This window comes from Puma concolor, chromosome B4 (assembly GCF_028749965.1).
Source record: "Puma concolor isolate L17-30 chromosome B4, mPumCon1.1.hap2, whole genome shotgun sequence".
NCBI classification, from domain to species: Eukaryota; Metazoa; Chordata; class Mammalia; order Carnivora; family Felidae; genus Puma; species Puma concolor.
Window position 1 is genome coordinate 30,416,057 of NC_141673.1, and position 14,578 is coordinate 30,430,634.

Genomic DNA, 14,578 nt, shown 5'->3' on the forward strand with positions numbered 1-14,578 from the left:
AATTTGACATAAAAGCCTCAAGTTCAAAGGCCTGAACTATGTGTCCTGTCCTTAGGCCTGAAAATTATTCAATGTTTCCTAATGCTGTGGTCAGTCAGTTGGTGCCTCAGGATGGCATCAGCAGCATGCCAGTGATACTCAGCTCTATCTGGGGACAAGTTTTCCCCTGACCTCAGTATAATGGTGTTTCAACTGTCATGTGTTAAAAGCTGGTTGATAAGAAAAATGAGGCAGGGTACAAAGACCCGGGGCTCGATTACTCTAGTCAGGTTAAGTCACTGTTGGGAGCTGGAGAACATTTTCAGCTATGGTTCTCATGTTTATTTAAATGGATTTTTGCCTTAAGGTGAACCATTAACCTACTTTAGGAGCAACCAAGTTAGAGTAGCAATGTAGTTTCTCAATTCAGTTATCAACTTAGCCCACTGTGTACCTAGCGCGTGAGTGAATATGTTGTCACTTATTCCACTAGGTATTCAATCTGAGCAGAAGTTATTTTGCAGAAGGTCATAGCATCATTTTATGTTTGTCTCATCTTTGATGGATGAAGGGGCACAGCTCTATGAGAACCTGACTGATAGAATGGAACCTGCTTGAACATTAGCATGGTTAAAATTTCAGCATTCGGTTTTCAGATATCAAAACATCAAGAGAGTGTTCTATAAATGAACTGATACTTTTCCCTCCCCTGCCACTTCACAGCCACATTATATCTAGAAGCGAAGATATGGGCACAGGACTTTCAGTGTTTCCATTAGCAGGTTGGTTTGCACCTCTAGATAAAGATGTCTGGGGGAGTCCAAATCTCATTTACCATGAGGCTCCTTTTTATTTTTCCACTTGCCTTCCATATTGTATAACACAACAAAGTTAAATAGCGTAGATTCCCAGGCCGAGGGCTAGCAATAAACTAGACCAAGTCTAAAAGAAGTCAAGCAGTGGAGAAGCAGAAATTTTAATAAGACTCAAGAGCAGCGATAGAAAATACTATGTTTAATTAGTTCTACCTCTTTCAGCCTCCTGATATTTGGACAGTTATCCTCTACTTTATTACCAAGAGCTTGTTCAAGTAAAACAATAAAATATTAGACTGCACACCCAACAATTTAAAAAATATATCTGCAAGCAGAATTATTACATCTATTTGTTCAGCCATTTTTTAAAAATAGGATAATATTATTAGCAAATTCAGACCTAGTGAAGCTGTGACTTGTCCAAACACTTTCCTAGTTTATAAATCAGAGTTGCATCACTTCTAGGGTCTCTTGAAGCACTAATATTCTATGCTTCTACTTCAAATGCCACGTGGAGGCATGCAGCTCTTGAATTAACTGGGGCAAAATTAGTATACCTATTATAATGTAACTGATAATACTAAAACCTAATTTTAGCAGTTTATTTCAGGCTCTTCTCCTAAATGTTTTCTCTTGTCCCTACTTAATCTTTGTAACTGGCCACATAGAGAAAAACCCAATAGATGGAATCGACAAAAAGAGATGTAGGTCAAAGGGGACAAACTTTCAGTTACAAGAAGAATAAGGTCCGAGGATCTATTGTACAACATGGTGATTATAATTAACAATGCAGTATTATGTACTTGAAAGTTGCTGAGAGTTGATCTTAACCATTCTCATCATCCATAAAAAAAAAAAAAAAGAGAGTTAACTGTGTGAGGTGAGGGATGTATAAATTATCTTGATGTTGATAATCATTCCACAATATATATGTACATCAAATCATCACATTATACACTTTAAATATATACAGTTATATTTGTCCATTATTCATCAGTAAAATGGCGAGGGCGGAGGGACAGGCAATACAGCTAACCTCTCAATATTAGAGCAGTGGTCATAATCACAACTCCACACAACTGCTTATGAAATCTACTGAAAATTCAACCTATATTATCTTTACCTTAAGCACATTGGGCCTTAAACCATTCTAAGTGAGATCCTAGATGTTGCTTGCCTTCGAACTAATGAACTTATTTATCTTTTATGAGTGTTGATGGTTTTTTCAATTCACAAAATAGGGGAAACACATCAGACACCGTTTTGGTCCAGTACAATGCGCTGCTGGTTGGCCTCAATCCTGACCTAGACAGAACATCTTCAAAGCAGAAAATTAATTTAGAGTCTATTCCAGGTCAGTCCTTCGCATCTTTGCTGAGAAGACCTATTAATGCCAACCTCAACAGAAATAAACACAAGCCCATTAAGAATTGGACTAAGACCATCAGTCATTTAACATAAGACAAATAGCAAAGCCTATCAAATCATGAACCTACCAAACCAAAACTGAGTACAAATAGCAAATCCAAAATGTCATGGTGGGTCATAATCCATTAAAAGGTATACAGTTTACACATTGCTAACAAACAAGCTAATATACTATTAAAGTAACAGACTAGAAAACTAAAAGCAGTGATTTTATGATCCAATTTGAACCAAAAAATGCTTCAAGGTAATGTATTATAATTTAGGACATTTTACTACAAACTATCCTTTGTACTTGGCACAATTTAAGATACTCATAAAGATACATTTCTGGGTTATGTGAAAATGTTATTATCCTAAAAAACAACGGTAGGCTAAAAATGTTAAAACATGACTAGTAATCCACTAGCTTAATTTTTTAAACACTTTCAAATATCTTCATAGATGGAGAAATTTATAAGGTTATCAAGTAAGTACAGGATTTTCTTGACAGTAAATCCTAGCAGAATGAAACTCATTTATACTCGTTTTTCCGTATTGAAAACAACCAATTTAAATTAGCAAACTATATTATGGAATCAATGAAAGCATGTCCTTGGTGGATTATAAATAAATATTTTAGCTACATCTTTGCATCCACAGGAGAACTGGACCCCTTTTCTGGGGTCTGTCCTACCATCAGATGGGACAGGTCCAGACGAAAAGTCTGTCTCATGCTCTTTACAGATAGGGAGATTAGTGTTTTCACTTGGGCAAGTGTTGCTTCTGCTACAAGGCATACTGATATTCAACGTGTGAGCAAATGATAAGGGGAATGAATGAGGCCGGGACTGGGCAGGGGCAAAGCTGGGAGAAACTGACCCAGCTATAGGATGGGTGCCCGAGGAGGTAGTCTGCAGTCAAATGACTAGTCCAAAGGGCACAATGATCCTCGTACTTGGCTGCATTCTTCAGTATCTGAGATCCACCGAGCAGGTAAAGTCTGGCAAAATGAGGTTTTAGGCACTAGGCGATCTGCTGAGGACAGATGGGCCTGTCACCATAGAGTCTGAATCAGTGAGGGTCCCAGAGGAAAAATCTATCACACTCAGGTTAGGATGATTAAAGAAGGTTTGATAAAGGGACTATTCTAAAGGTGTAAGACTAAGCCACAAGGGAAAATGCAATACCCCAATACCCAGCTAGGCTGTAACTATCCTAGGCCAGAGGGGTGAGGTGTGGGAGCAGTTCCTGGAATCTGGAAGCAGAGGACCACCTGGAGAAGGTCTCTGACCTTCAGTGGAAGGAGATAAACAGCTAGAGGTAACCCCAGAGGGAAGGAGCTGGTAATATAAATGCCCTGATCTCATCCAGTCACTCTCTGGAATCTCCTACCACAGCTCCCCCATTGGCCAAACCCAGCTAGAAGTTGGAAGACAAGAACTGGTAGGTCTGTGTAGGTCAGTATGGAAGTAGGGTGAAGAGGGGTCTGGCAGGGCAAACACAAGAATGAAGGTACACCTGGGAAAGCATTCTATTTCAACAGCATCCCAAAACATATGTGGGAGTCTGAGTATGAGGGTCCAGAATTCTGGAGAAAGGGGCCAACAGAGTGAAACAGGATATTGGAGCCTTATTCAAAAATAAAGGGGGAGAAAGAGAGAGAGAGAGAGAGAGAGAGAGGGGTCAGAGGAGGACTCCACCCCCATAGGCAGTCAGGAAGTCAAGATGCTAAGCAGAAAATCAAGGCAGAAGTCTGCAGGCACAAGTTATGCCAGGGATGTGGGAGTAAGAAAAAGTCTCCAGGCATGCTGAAGCACTGGCTACAGAGCAGAAAAGAAAAGCTCTTTCTAGATCGAATTCACTGGTGTCTTTGGTATCAAATGTACATCTGGCCTAGGTCAGGATGGACATAAGGAGAAGTGAAGACTGAGGCTATTGAAGCCCAGCAGGATCTGCACCTGACAGAACACAGGAAAGAAAGGAGGTGACAGTGTAAATGAAGATGTATCATAGGGGTCCTTGTATCATAAGGCACTTTCAAATTGGAAACGGTGAGGAGAGTAAACAAAGATGTGGGAAGAACATAGGAAATATAGAGAAATTGCAAGGGAGGTTTGCTCGACCCCTAGGCTGAGACAAGGGCACAGTTACAGAACCCAGAGTCACAGCCTGAGAGATGCCTGAGGAACTTCAACTGAGGAACATCACCTGTCCTAAGGGAGGAAACCTATGGGGAGGAAGACAAGGGGATATGTCCCTAGACCTCAGCGTCCAACCTCTTCAGATTCCCTGCAGGATTCCCCGGTGACCAACCCATCCAGAAGCCAGAGGACCAGGTTGACACAGTTCACGCAGGTCAATGTTGGAGGCCATAATGCAGGATGGAGAAGGGCAGGACAAGGATATGGCAGGGCTAACAGAAGATGTCCAGCACAGACTTCTAATGCAGTCCTGGTGAAAAATGATGAGGGCTTCCCCATGAGATACTTCATCATCACAAAGAGAAGCTAGCAGACTCCACCTTGACAAGGTAATCAGGTTGATGATATTAGTGATAATGGGGCAAAGCGACATCAGGTGCCTTCCTACGCGATTCACCGAAAAGAACGCACATCACATTCCTGCATGCCTGCGGGAAGTGCATACCTGAATCTGATCGTGAAGAATCATCAGACAAACCCAAAATGAGGGATAATCTACAAAATAATTGGCCTGTCTACTTCAAAAATCTGAATGTCATGAGAGAGAAAGAAAGACTGAGGCATTGTCCTAGGGAAGGTTGACTAGAGAGACATGACGACTGTGTGCCAGACATGATACAAGGTTTTCTTCTGCTATGAGCACGTCACAAGACAAACTGGCGAAATCTGAATGAGGTCTGTAAATCAGATAACAGTATTATGTCAATGTTAATGTCCTGATTTTGATTTGTCTACTGTGGGTCTGTAATAAAAAGCCCTTGTTTTTAAAAAAATATATCCCATGAGGTATTTGGGGGTAGAGATGCCTCATGTCTGGTTTCAAACAGTTCAGAAAAAAATACATAAAAAAGAAAAAAATATCATAAAATGTTAACATTTGGGGAATGTGGGTGAAGGGTATGTGGGAGTTCTTTTACTATTTTTGCAATTTTTCTTTAAGTCTGAAGTTATGTCAAAATAAAAGAAGAAAATAAAAATGATGAGAGCTCCAATTGGACCAATAGCAGTGGGGCTAAAGAGAGAGGGCCATACACAAGGGATATGTGGGAGGTAAACTGGATAAGATTTAAGTGGTGAATTATGGGCACTTGGCTGGCTCAGTCGGTCGAGTATCAAACTCTTGATTTCGACTCAGATCATGATCTCACGGTTTGTGAGATCAAGCCCTACATGGGGTTCTGTGGTGACAGTGCAAAGCCTGCTTGGGATTCTCTCTCTCCCTGTCTCTCTACACCCTCCCTTGCTCGTGCTCAGTTTCTCTCTCTCTCTCTCTCTCTCTCTCTCTCTCTCAATAAGATAAATAAATAAACTTTAAAAAATATTTTAAAAAAATAAGTGATGAATTACATGTGCAGGGTCCACAGTGACCATGAGACATATGGCTTTGACGACCAAATAGTACAAATAACACCATCTTGATACTCTTAATGTACCCTGGCCAAAGAATCCAAATATCTATTTCTATAACTCATTTGTTATATTTCTATTGCATTGACATTGGGTTGGCACAGTTAATATTAGTAGATCCAAAACAAGATCCTAAATTTCTACCTCATTGATAGTAATAACAGATTAGTCCCTTCCCCAAGAGAAGCAAGCAATTGTAGATTCACCCAGCACAGAAAGAAAGAATGCCCCTGGCAAACCAGTCTCTCTTCTCCAGTCTTCCCTGGGGTACAGAGTCAGAGATCTTTCAAAATAGCATATGAGCATTTAGAATCCAAATGTAACCCAGACCTATGAGAGAGTGGTTAACTGGAACTGATGGGAGAAGCAGGTTGTGAGAGAGAACATTCCAGAGTTGAAAATCACATCACATGTCTTATATAGGCTTCCACCAATCATAACAGTCATCAATATAAGAAATTAGCACCATTTCTCCCATCCTCCCACGTGTCCTGTTCCAGCATACAAAGCCCAGTTGTTGAAGGCATGGTCCATTCAACAAACGTGTCCTGAACACTACCATTAGCATCAGGCTTATAATCAGTGTCAGATAACCTGCACTAAAATAACCTCCACAGATAACCTCCATTAAAATGCAAATACGGTTTAGGTATGTCGATAATACAGGGGGAAATCAGTTTATTAAATACTGTTAAGGATGAGGGTAACATAAGAGTATTCTGGGGTCTGGGAGTGGAAGATTTGGAGATGGAGGAAAGAGCCAAGAATAGGGAAGTGCAAAGTCTTAGAAAAAAGAAAATCTGCCTACTTCACAACTTTCGCTAGGACCAGCCCTGAAACTAAGGTCATGAGTACATGAGTGTGTTTTCTTTAACTTTGTCCGGCCGAGATATTGTTTTCCAAGGCCACAATCTACATCCCCAAACTTAAAACAAGCACATTGTATCCGAAAGAGAATTGAGGAACAAGAATATAGAGGTTCAAATAATTACTAAAAGATTCAGAGCACGTGCCCCACGGACATCCTTTAAACGTGGAAAATAGCACCAAAATCATTAAGTAACCCAGGATATTTGCGTGCCTTCCCTATTTGCTTACCTACCGATGACCTGCCGTTTCCAGTGCTCTCTCTACCAAAAACAAAGTTCTTTTCTGACTGCATAAAAGAACATCACTGAAGCCTGCGGCAGTTTGTAAGAATATCTCCAAGCGTCGGGCTGAATATCTTCAATTAATTTTCAAAGGACGCTCTCTTCCATGGGAATATGTTTGGGATTTCAGAACTCAAAGCACCATACCTTAATCCTCATTTTCAAACTGAGCATTCTTCTCTAATTTCTCTCATCACACAGAGTGTGCATATGACAGCCAGCTCCCTGGGACCTGTGTCTGATCACAGCCCACAGTTCAGCAGGAGGGATCTTTCAAGCCAAGATTCAAAGGTAAACTGCACATTCTCATGAACACCCCTCTGGAAAGTCACTTATATTTAATCACTTCAAGTGCTACATCTCCTTCTCTCGGATAACTTCCATTTTAATTCTCTTCTTCAGTGATCAAAAAATGGCAAAGAAAAACTTGTGATGATTTCTCCTAGTACGTCACCGCTGGAACTACATTTCTAAACTTTTCCCACCTTGACTGTTTCCTGAAAGCAGACAAACCCTCAGAAATATAAATCTTACCCGGAACTAATATGTTATATGCCAGTTATACCTTAATGAAAACCTTTCGAACTTTGAAAAATAAAAAAGAGAAATTTAAGTCTTACAAAATTCAACAGGGTCAGTTTCTGGTCAGGTCCCACATGTATAAAATGGAGTAATGCATTCTATCTCACAGGTTCATGGTACAGATGAAATTACATCACACACGTGATTGTCTTGTGATTATCTTGCATATTGTAGGTCCTCAGTAAATAGTAGCTATTATTTTCTAAGGCTGGCATTTTTAAAGTTGGCAGTTCGAAATCGGGATAGAGCCTGATGATGCTGAAAACACCAATGATTATCAGCCTGGGAATGCTGCTTTACAATGTACAATGCATTTTTATACACGTGATCACGCAACAACCCTGTAGGGTATCTGGAATTGTATTATTGTTGTATTACTTTTCTAATGCTGAATAACAAATTGCCACAAATTTAGTGAATTAACTCAAGTTTACTATCTCACTGTTCTGTAAGGAGGAAATCCTACAAGAGTTTCATCAGGCTAAATCAAGGTGTCAGCAGGGCTGTGTTTCTTTCTGGGGGCTCTCAGGTAGACTCGGTTTCCCTCCTCATTTGGGTTGTTGGCAGAATTTAGTTCTTGCAGCTGCAGGACTCGGGCCCCCATTTCCTTGCTGGCTGCCCTCTGAGAGCCATTTCAGCTTCTACAGGCTGCCCCGGTCCTTGGCTCATGCCTCTTCCCTCCATCAAAGCCAGCAACATTAAGGGGAGTACTTCTCACATTTACTCCTGCCTTATCTGTCATTTTTCTGATTTTAGACAGGAAAAGTTTTCTGCTTTAAGGGCTTATGTGATTTGATTGGGCCCATTTGAATAACCCAGGATAATCTCCCCCATCTCAAAGAGCATATGTTTAATCACATCTGCAAAGCCCTTTTTATCATATAACGTAAATTATATACAGGTTCCAGGGATTAGCATATGGACATCTTTGGGAGCGGGAGGCGGGGGAGGGGGTTGGTTATTAATTTCCTCTCCACAATGATTACTACTCACATTTTACAGATGAGAAGAATGAGGATGTGGGCGCAAAGCTGGCTCAGTTGGTGGAGCATCTGACTCTTGATCTCGGGTCATGAGTTCAAGCCCCTGCTGGGTGTAGAAATTACTTTGAAACTTTTTTTTAAAAAGGAGAAGAATGAAGGTCAAAGAATTGGACAAGAGATTTGCAAGGACACATAGTAAGTAACAAAGAATGGACTCAAATCGCAAAAGTGTACTCCAAACCCAAGTCAGCATTCCTCCAGTAGACTATCTTGTTTCTGAAAGGTAGCTCAGCATTTACCATCTTCCATTTTCTCTCCCTTCCTCACCCACATGGAAATCCACACTTCCATTAATTATACTTAAAGCTGGCATTCTTGAGGAATTAATGCACTTTTCCAAAGCTTCATGGAGAAGCCAAAGTTTAGATGCATTCCTACTCATTTTGTTGTAATTCCTTCCAAGGTTTATACCACATTGAAAGTATTATTTGCCAGCAATTGGACACTTCCATCTACAACTGTAAAGAAAACGTTTCCTGATTGGTTGAATGCTAAAGAAAGTTTACATCATGGTACATGTAGGTTATCTCATAACAATTTTCTCAGAAGATGTACTTAGAAATTTGAAACCAAAATGTTTAATACTCATTTAAGACGGTATTGGTCACTTTGTATTTCCTAGAAAATACTATCTCTAGCCATTTTTTTTTGTTTGTGGAATTTAAAAGCATGATTTAGATTTATTTTAGTGTGATTTCAGTCAACAAGTGTTTATTAAGCCCATTAAAAAATACAAAATGTAAGTCAGTAAGCAATTCACGGGAATATGTGATTAAATGACAAATTGTGGGGCCCATAGTGTACTTTGAGAATAATCATACTCCTGAAATATAAGGAGACTCTTCTGATTAGAAGCAGAGATGCTCATTAAAGAAACATGGACAATAAGTTCAGGTCAGTTGTATGTAGAAATCATAAAGGGCTCTTAAAAGCCTGGCCACAATCACATGTATACAAGAGTAATAATAAAATGAATGTTTGGGGCACCTTGGGTGGCTCAATCGGTTGAGTGTCCAACTTTGGTTCAGGTCATGATCTCACGGTTTGTGGTTCGAACCCCACATCAGGCTCTGTGTTGACAGCTCAGAGCCTGGAGCTGCTTCCAGTTCTGTGTTTCCCTCTCTCCCTGCCCCTCCCTTGCTCACACTCTGTCTCTCTGTCTCTCAAAAATAAATAAATGTTAAAAAAAAATTTTGTAAAATAATAATAAAATGTTTTTTATCAAAAAAATCCTGAGAAGCAAAAGTCATCAGCTTAATGCATTTTGAGGTAAATTATACACATTTATAAATTACAAAATAAAATCAGTAAAATTCATTTTTTAAAAGGACGAGACAGAGGAGTAGATGCAGAAAAAGAGACTTCAAGATTTTGAGGTTTTGAGGAGAAAAGTGAGATTTAAGAAAAATTAGTCTGGGGGCGCCAGGGTGGCTCAGTTGGTTAAGCTGTGCCGACAGCTCAGAGTGTGGAGCCTGCTTCAGATTCTGTGTCTCCCTCTTTCTGTGCCCCTCCCTCGCACTCTGCCTCTATCCAAAATAAACATTTTTTTTTTAATTTTAAAAGAAAAAAAGAAAAATTAGTCTGACAATCGTACCTAGTCTGAGCTATAAAGAGAATAGAATAAGGACAGGTAAATAGCCAAGTGCTTCCCATCTAAGTCTGTGATAATGAAGGCATGTAATCTTACAGTTGATGAACTCTGAGAGCAGACAAATGTTGGTTTAAATCCTGGCTCTGCCACTTACCAAATGTTTGCCTTTGGGCAAGACACTAGAGTACTCTAAGACTCCATTTTCTCATCTGTAAAATGGGGATGATAATCCACACCATGGAATTGTCATGAGAATTAAGTGATGTGGTATATAGGAATCACATAGCATCTGGCACATAGGAAACACTCAGTAACTTTTAACTGGTGTGATCATCATGACGATTAAGAATGGTAGCAGCGTGACACGCCTGGGTGGCTCAGTTGGTTAAATGTCCGACTCTTGATTTCGTCTCGTCATGATCTCACAATTCATGAGTTCGAGCCCCCGCATTGGGCTCTGCACTCTCAGGGCAGAGCCTGCTTTAGATCCTGTGTCTTCCTCTCTCTCTGCACCTCCCTTGCTCGTGCTCTCTCTCTCTCTCTCTCCCTCTCAAAAATAAATCATAAAACATTAAAAAATAATAATAAAAAGAAAGGTAGCAGTGGAAATGGAAAGAAAAGGGACAAAGGTCATTTTGAGGGCAGTAAAAGACTCCAGACTTTCTAACTGATCATGGAAGCTGAATTATTTAGGAAGTTGGTATAGCCTAAAACCTGGCTTGATCTTGACCTTCATTCCAGATGCATCACTCTGAATCAGTTCTGTCCACATAGGGAAAAATATAGCCAGGACCAGACTCCAAAGACCAGATTTAACAGCATTATCCTATAGAAACTTCCTACAGTGAAAGAAATGGTTTTTATCTGAACTGGAAAGGCTGGCCGGTGCAACTGAGAAAGTGATTTTTTTCATTTTAATTTCATCTTATAACTTAATTCACAAATCTAATTGGAATTCAATTTAAATAGCCACACGTGACTAGTGGCTACCTTCCTAGACACTAGCACGGCTGCTATCATATCCCAGACAGTCAGTGTTCGGGATGTAAGGAATCCTGAAGTTCAGGTGCACTGGGTATTGCTGGCTGGTGACTATGAGTACAGAGGATATGTTCGAAGGATCTTTGCAAAAGTAGGAGTAAATCAGAACAAAAGCTGAGTTCATGACCATCTTAGGGCCAGAAAGTTCAACTCCTCACTTTGCAATTCGAAGATAACTATCAAAGACGCTCACATTACCCAATAGTCTACGTAAATTGGAAGGAGGGATAGAGAAAAAGAGTCCTCCTTTTTTTTGAGAATTTTTTTTCCTTCTTCAAATTTTTATTTAAATTCTAGTGAGTTAACATACAGTGCAATATTAGTTTCAGGAGTATAACTCAGTGATTCCTCACTTACATACAACACTTAGTGCTCATCACAAGTGCCCTACTTAATGCCCATCGCCCATGTAGCCCATCTCCCACTCACCTCCCTCCATCAACCCTCAGTTTGTTCTCTGTCTTTAAAAGTCTCTCATGGTTTGTTTCCCCTCTCTCTTTTTTCCCCCCTCACATATGTTCATTTGTTTTGTTTCTTAAATTCCACATATGAGTGAAATCATATGGTATTTGTCTTTCTCTGACTGACTTATTTTGCTTAGCGTAATACACTCTAGCTCCATCCGTGTTGTTGCAAATGGCAAGACTTCATTCTTTTTGATGACTTAGTGATATTTCATTGTAGATGTATTCCACATCTTCTTTGTCCATTCATCAGTCGATGGACGTTTGGGCTGGCTCCACTGCTATAAACATTGGGTTGCATGTACCCCCTTCAAATCTGTATTTTTGTATCCTTTGTGTAAATACCTAGTAGTGCAATTGCTGGGTCATAGGATAGTTCTATTTTTAACTTTTTGAGGAACCTCCACACTGTTTTTCAGAGTGGCTGTACCAGATTGCATTCCCACCAATAGTGCAAGAGAGTTTCCCTTTTTCTGCATCCTCACCAACACCTGTTGTTTCTTGTGTTGTTAATTTTAGCCGTCCTGACAGGTGTGAGGTGGTATCTCACCGTAGCTTTGATTTGCATGTCCCTGATGTTGAGTGATGTTGAGCATCTTTTCATGTGTCTGTTAGCCATCTGGATGTCTCCTTTGGAAAAGCGAAAAGACCACCTTCCAATCAGAAGTTTAGGTCCACCTGCTCTTAGTCTGTGTGCAAATAGAGATTATGGTGAAGGAGAAAAAGGGAAGTAGTTTGATTTCACTTCCTCTTTTTGCCTTCCCTACATATCCCTCTACTTCACTTCCAAATTTAACCCCTTGGCTAATTACTTCCCTCTCCTATCTTCTTCCACAGTAGTGATAGCACAGAAAGGAACAGAGGCATTCTGGGAAGCTTCTTTTGTGTTTCATAAGTAAGGTAGAGGAACCAGAAATGGACAAATAGAGAAACTGAACTGTGATTGGCAGTTGTAACAAAAGCTTCAGCTGATCCCTGGGGCGGGGGCGGGGCACTGGAGTTAGTATGTCCCTGCAGAGTTGTCCTGAATTGAGGCAGAGAGGCTGGTCTTTTGAATTCCCCCGGGCCCCAAAATCAGTCAGTCACTGAATGCAAGCTGTCCCTAGGAAGGAGTCACAGACTTAGGCAAGGCAGTTCCCTTTGTCAGGGGACAATGCCCGAGAAAGAAGGAATTCCTGGAGAAGACACTGGCTGTTTGTCTCAGCAACCAATATTCCCACCATAGAGAGACAGATTGAGACCCTAAGAGTTGGGTGGTGGGGTCCATCCAGGCTGTGTGCCACAGTAGTCACCGAGGCTCTTTCCCTGGCTCTGCCACCAGCAAGTGAGCATGAATAATCCACTCAGCTTCCTTAAGCTCTCATTTCCTTATCTGGATACAAGGGAAATGGAAGAGCTGAGTTCTAACTGGTATATTTGGCACTCTGGCTTTGTATTTTAAGAATTATTATTCTAATTTTCTACTTACAAATTTGCAGTTTTTTAAATAAAATTTTCAAGGAAGAACACAAAGGGGAGATTTATATGGAACTTTTTTTCTGATTTTCATAAAAACAGATGGTTCCTATCAATACCCTGCTTCATTTAAAAAAACCTCTAAGTTAAGGGACACCTGGGTGGCTCAGTCGGTTAAACATCCCACTCTTGGTTTCAGTTCAGGTCATGATCTCATGGTTCATGGGCTCAAGCCCTGAGTGGGGCTCCATGCTGACAGTGAAGAGCCTGCTTGGGATTCTCTCTCTCCCTCTCTCTCTGCCCCTCCCCCACCTCAAAATCAATAAATAAACATTAAAAAAAAAAACCCTCAAAGTCAGTACTTAATTTCCATAAACGGAGGATTTCTGACTTTTGTTCATCACGCTACATCTTCACAAGGTATCTAAGTTTTTCTGTGCCACCTAGCTTTGTCACTAGACTATGGAATCCATTGCTTTATGTTGTGATCATGAGTTCATCTACTCACTTTTAAACACAAGTACCTGCATGCATTGCATTTACACACTCACACACACATACACAAAGACCAACTTTCACTGATGAATCTAAAAAGGATTTAAGAATACAGTCTTATCAACGTCAGTATGATTGAGTGGGACTGCCTTTAAGCCATCCCTTGGGAAAAAGTTTACATCCCATTCTTAAAGGTCTCCAAGAAGCTCTTTAAGATTGTGATATATCCTTTATTCAGTGATCAGCAATCCTCACAGTGAGGAAGTTCTTTTTTATATCTAACCCAAATCTCTTCTACTGCAATTTCAAACCACTTCCTTTTCCATTCTTACTGAATTAGGAAAGGAGGTGGAATCATTGTCACCTGCTTCTTATAATTTTCATATGTTTAACTTTTTAGAATTTATTTATACCTAAACATTCTTCCCATATGACATTTTATCCCACTTAACGTCTGTTTTTTAACTCATGAGAAATATCATTCAATCTTTTTAGTATATTTTCTAGCTTCCTTATATATTCCCTAAACTATGGAGACCAAATTTAAAACACCATGAGTGATGAAGTCTTTGTTATTTGGGGGGTTTGGCATTGTTACAATCTAACATGGGTTAGCTTTCACATTGCCTTACACTATCCCTACATTAAAAATGTATATCAGATTGTTTAACCTCAAGGAAGAAGCAATTTTCCCACAAGACCTATTTATAAAGTAGGATAGTATCTTCCCTTATATGGGAAGCTAATGTAAACTATTAATGACATGTATCAGGTGCAAAATGTTCTCAGTGCTAACTCTTTCCAAATAACCTTTAAAATAACAAGACTCGTTTTGTCTATTAGAGTTTGGTTTTGAAAGACAAACATTTTAACTATTATTAGTTCAACAATCAATAGTCGGGAAGTAACTGTTTTCTCTAAATGTAAATGCAGTCTTCCGGGCTCCT

The 14,578-nt window shown here is 39.9% G+C and overlaps 1 long non-coding RNA gene across 1 annotated transcript in view; it reads right to left on the minus strand.

Moving 5' to 3' along the window:
• The window catches only part of LOC147578999 (uncharacterized), a 40,874-nt gene that overhangs the window by 19,163 nt on the left and 7,133 nt on the right, over nucleotides 1–14,578 (minus strand). Inside the window, exon 2 of the long non-coding RNA XR_015253112.1 lies at nucleotides 8,536–8,628. This is a non-coding gene — a long non-coding RNA (uncharacterized LOC147578999). The remainder of the gene's footprint in view (nucleotides 1–8,535; nucleotides 8,629–14,578) is intronic.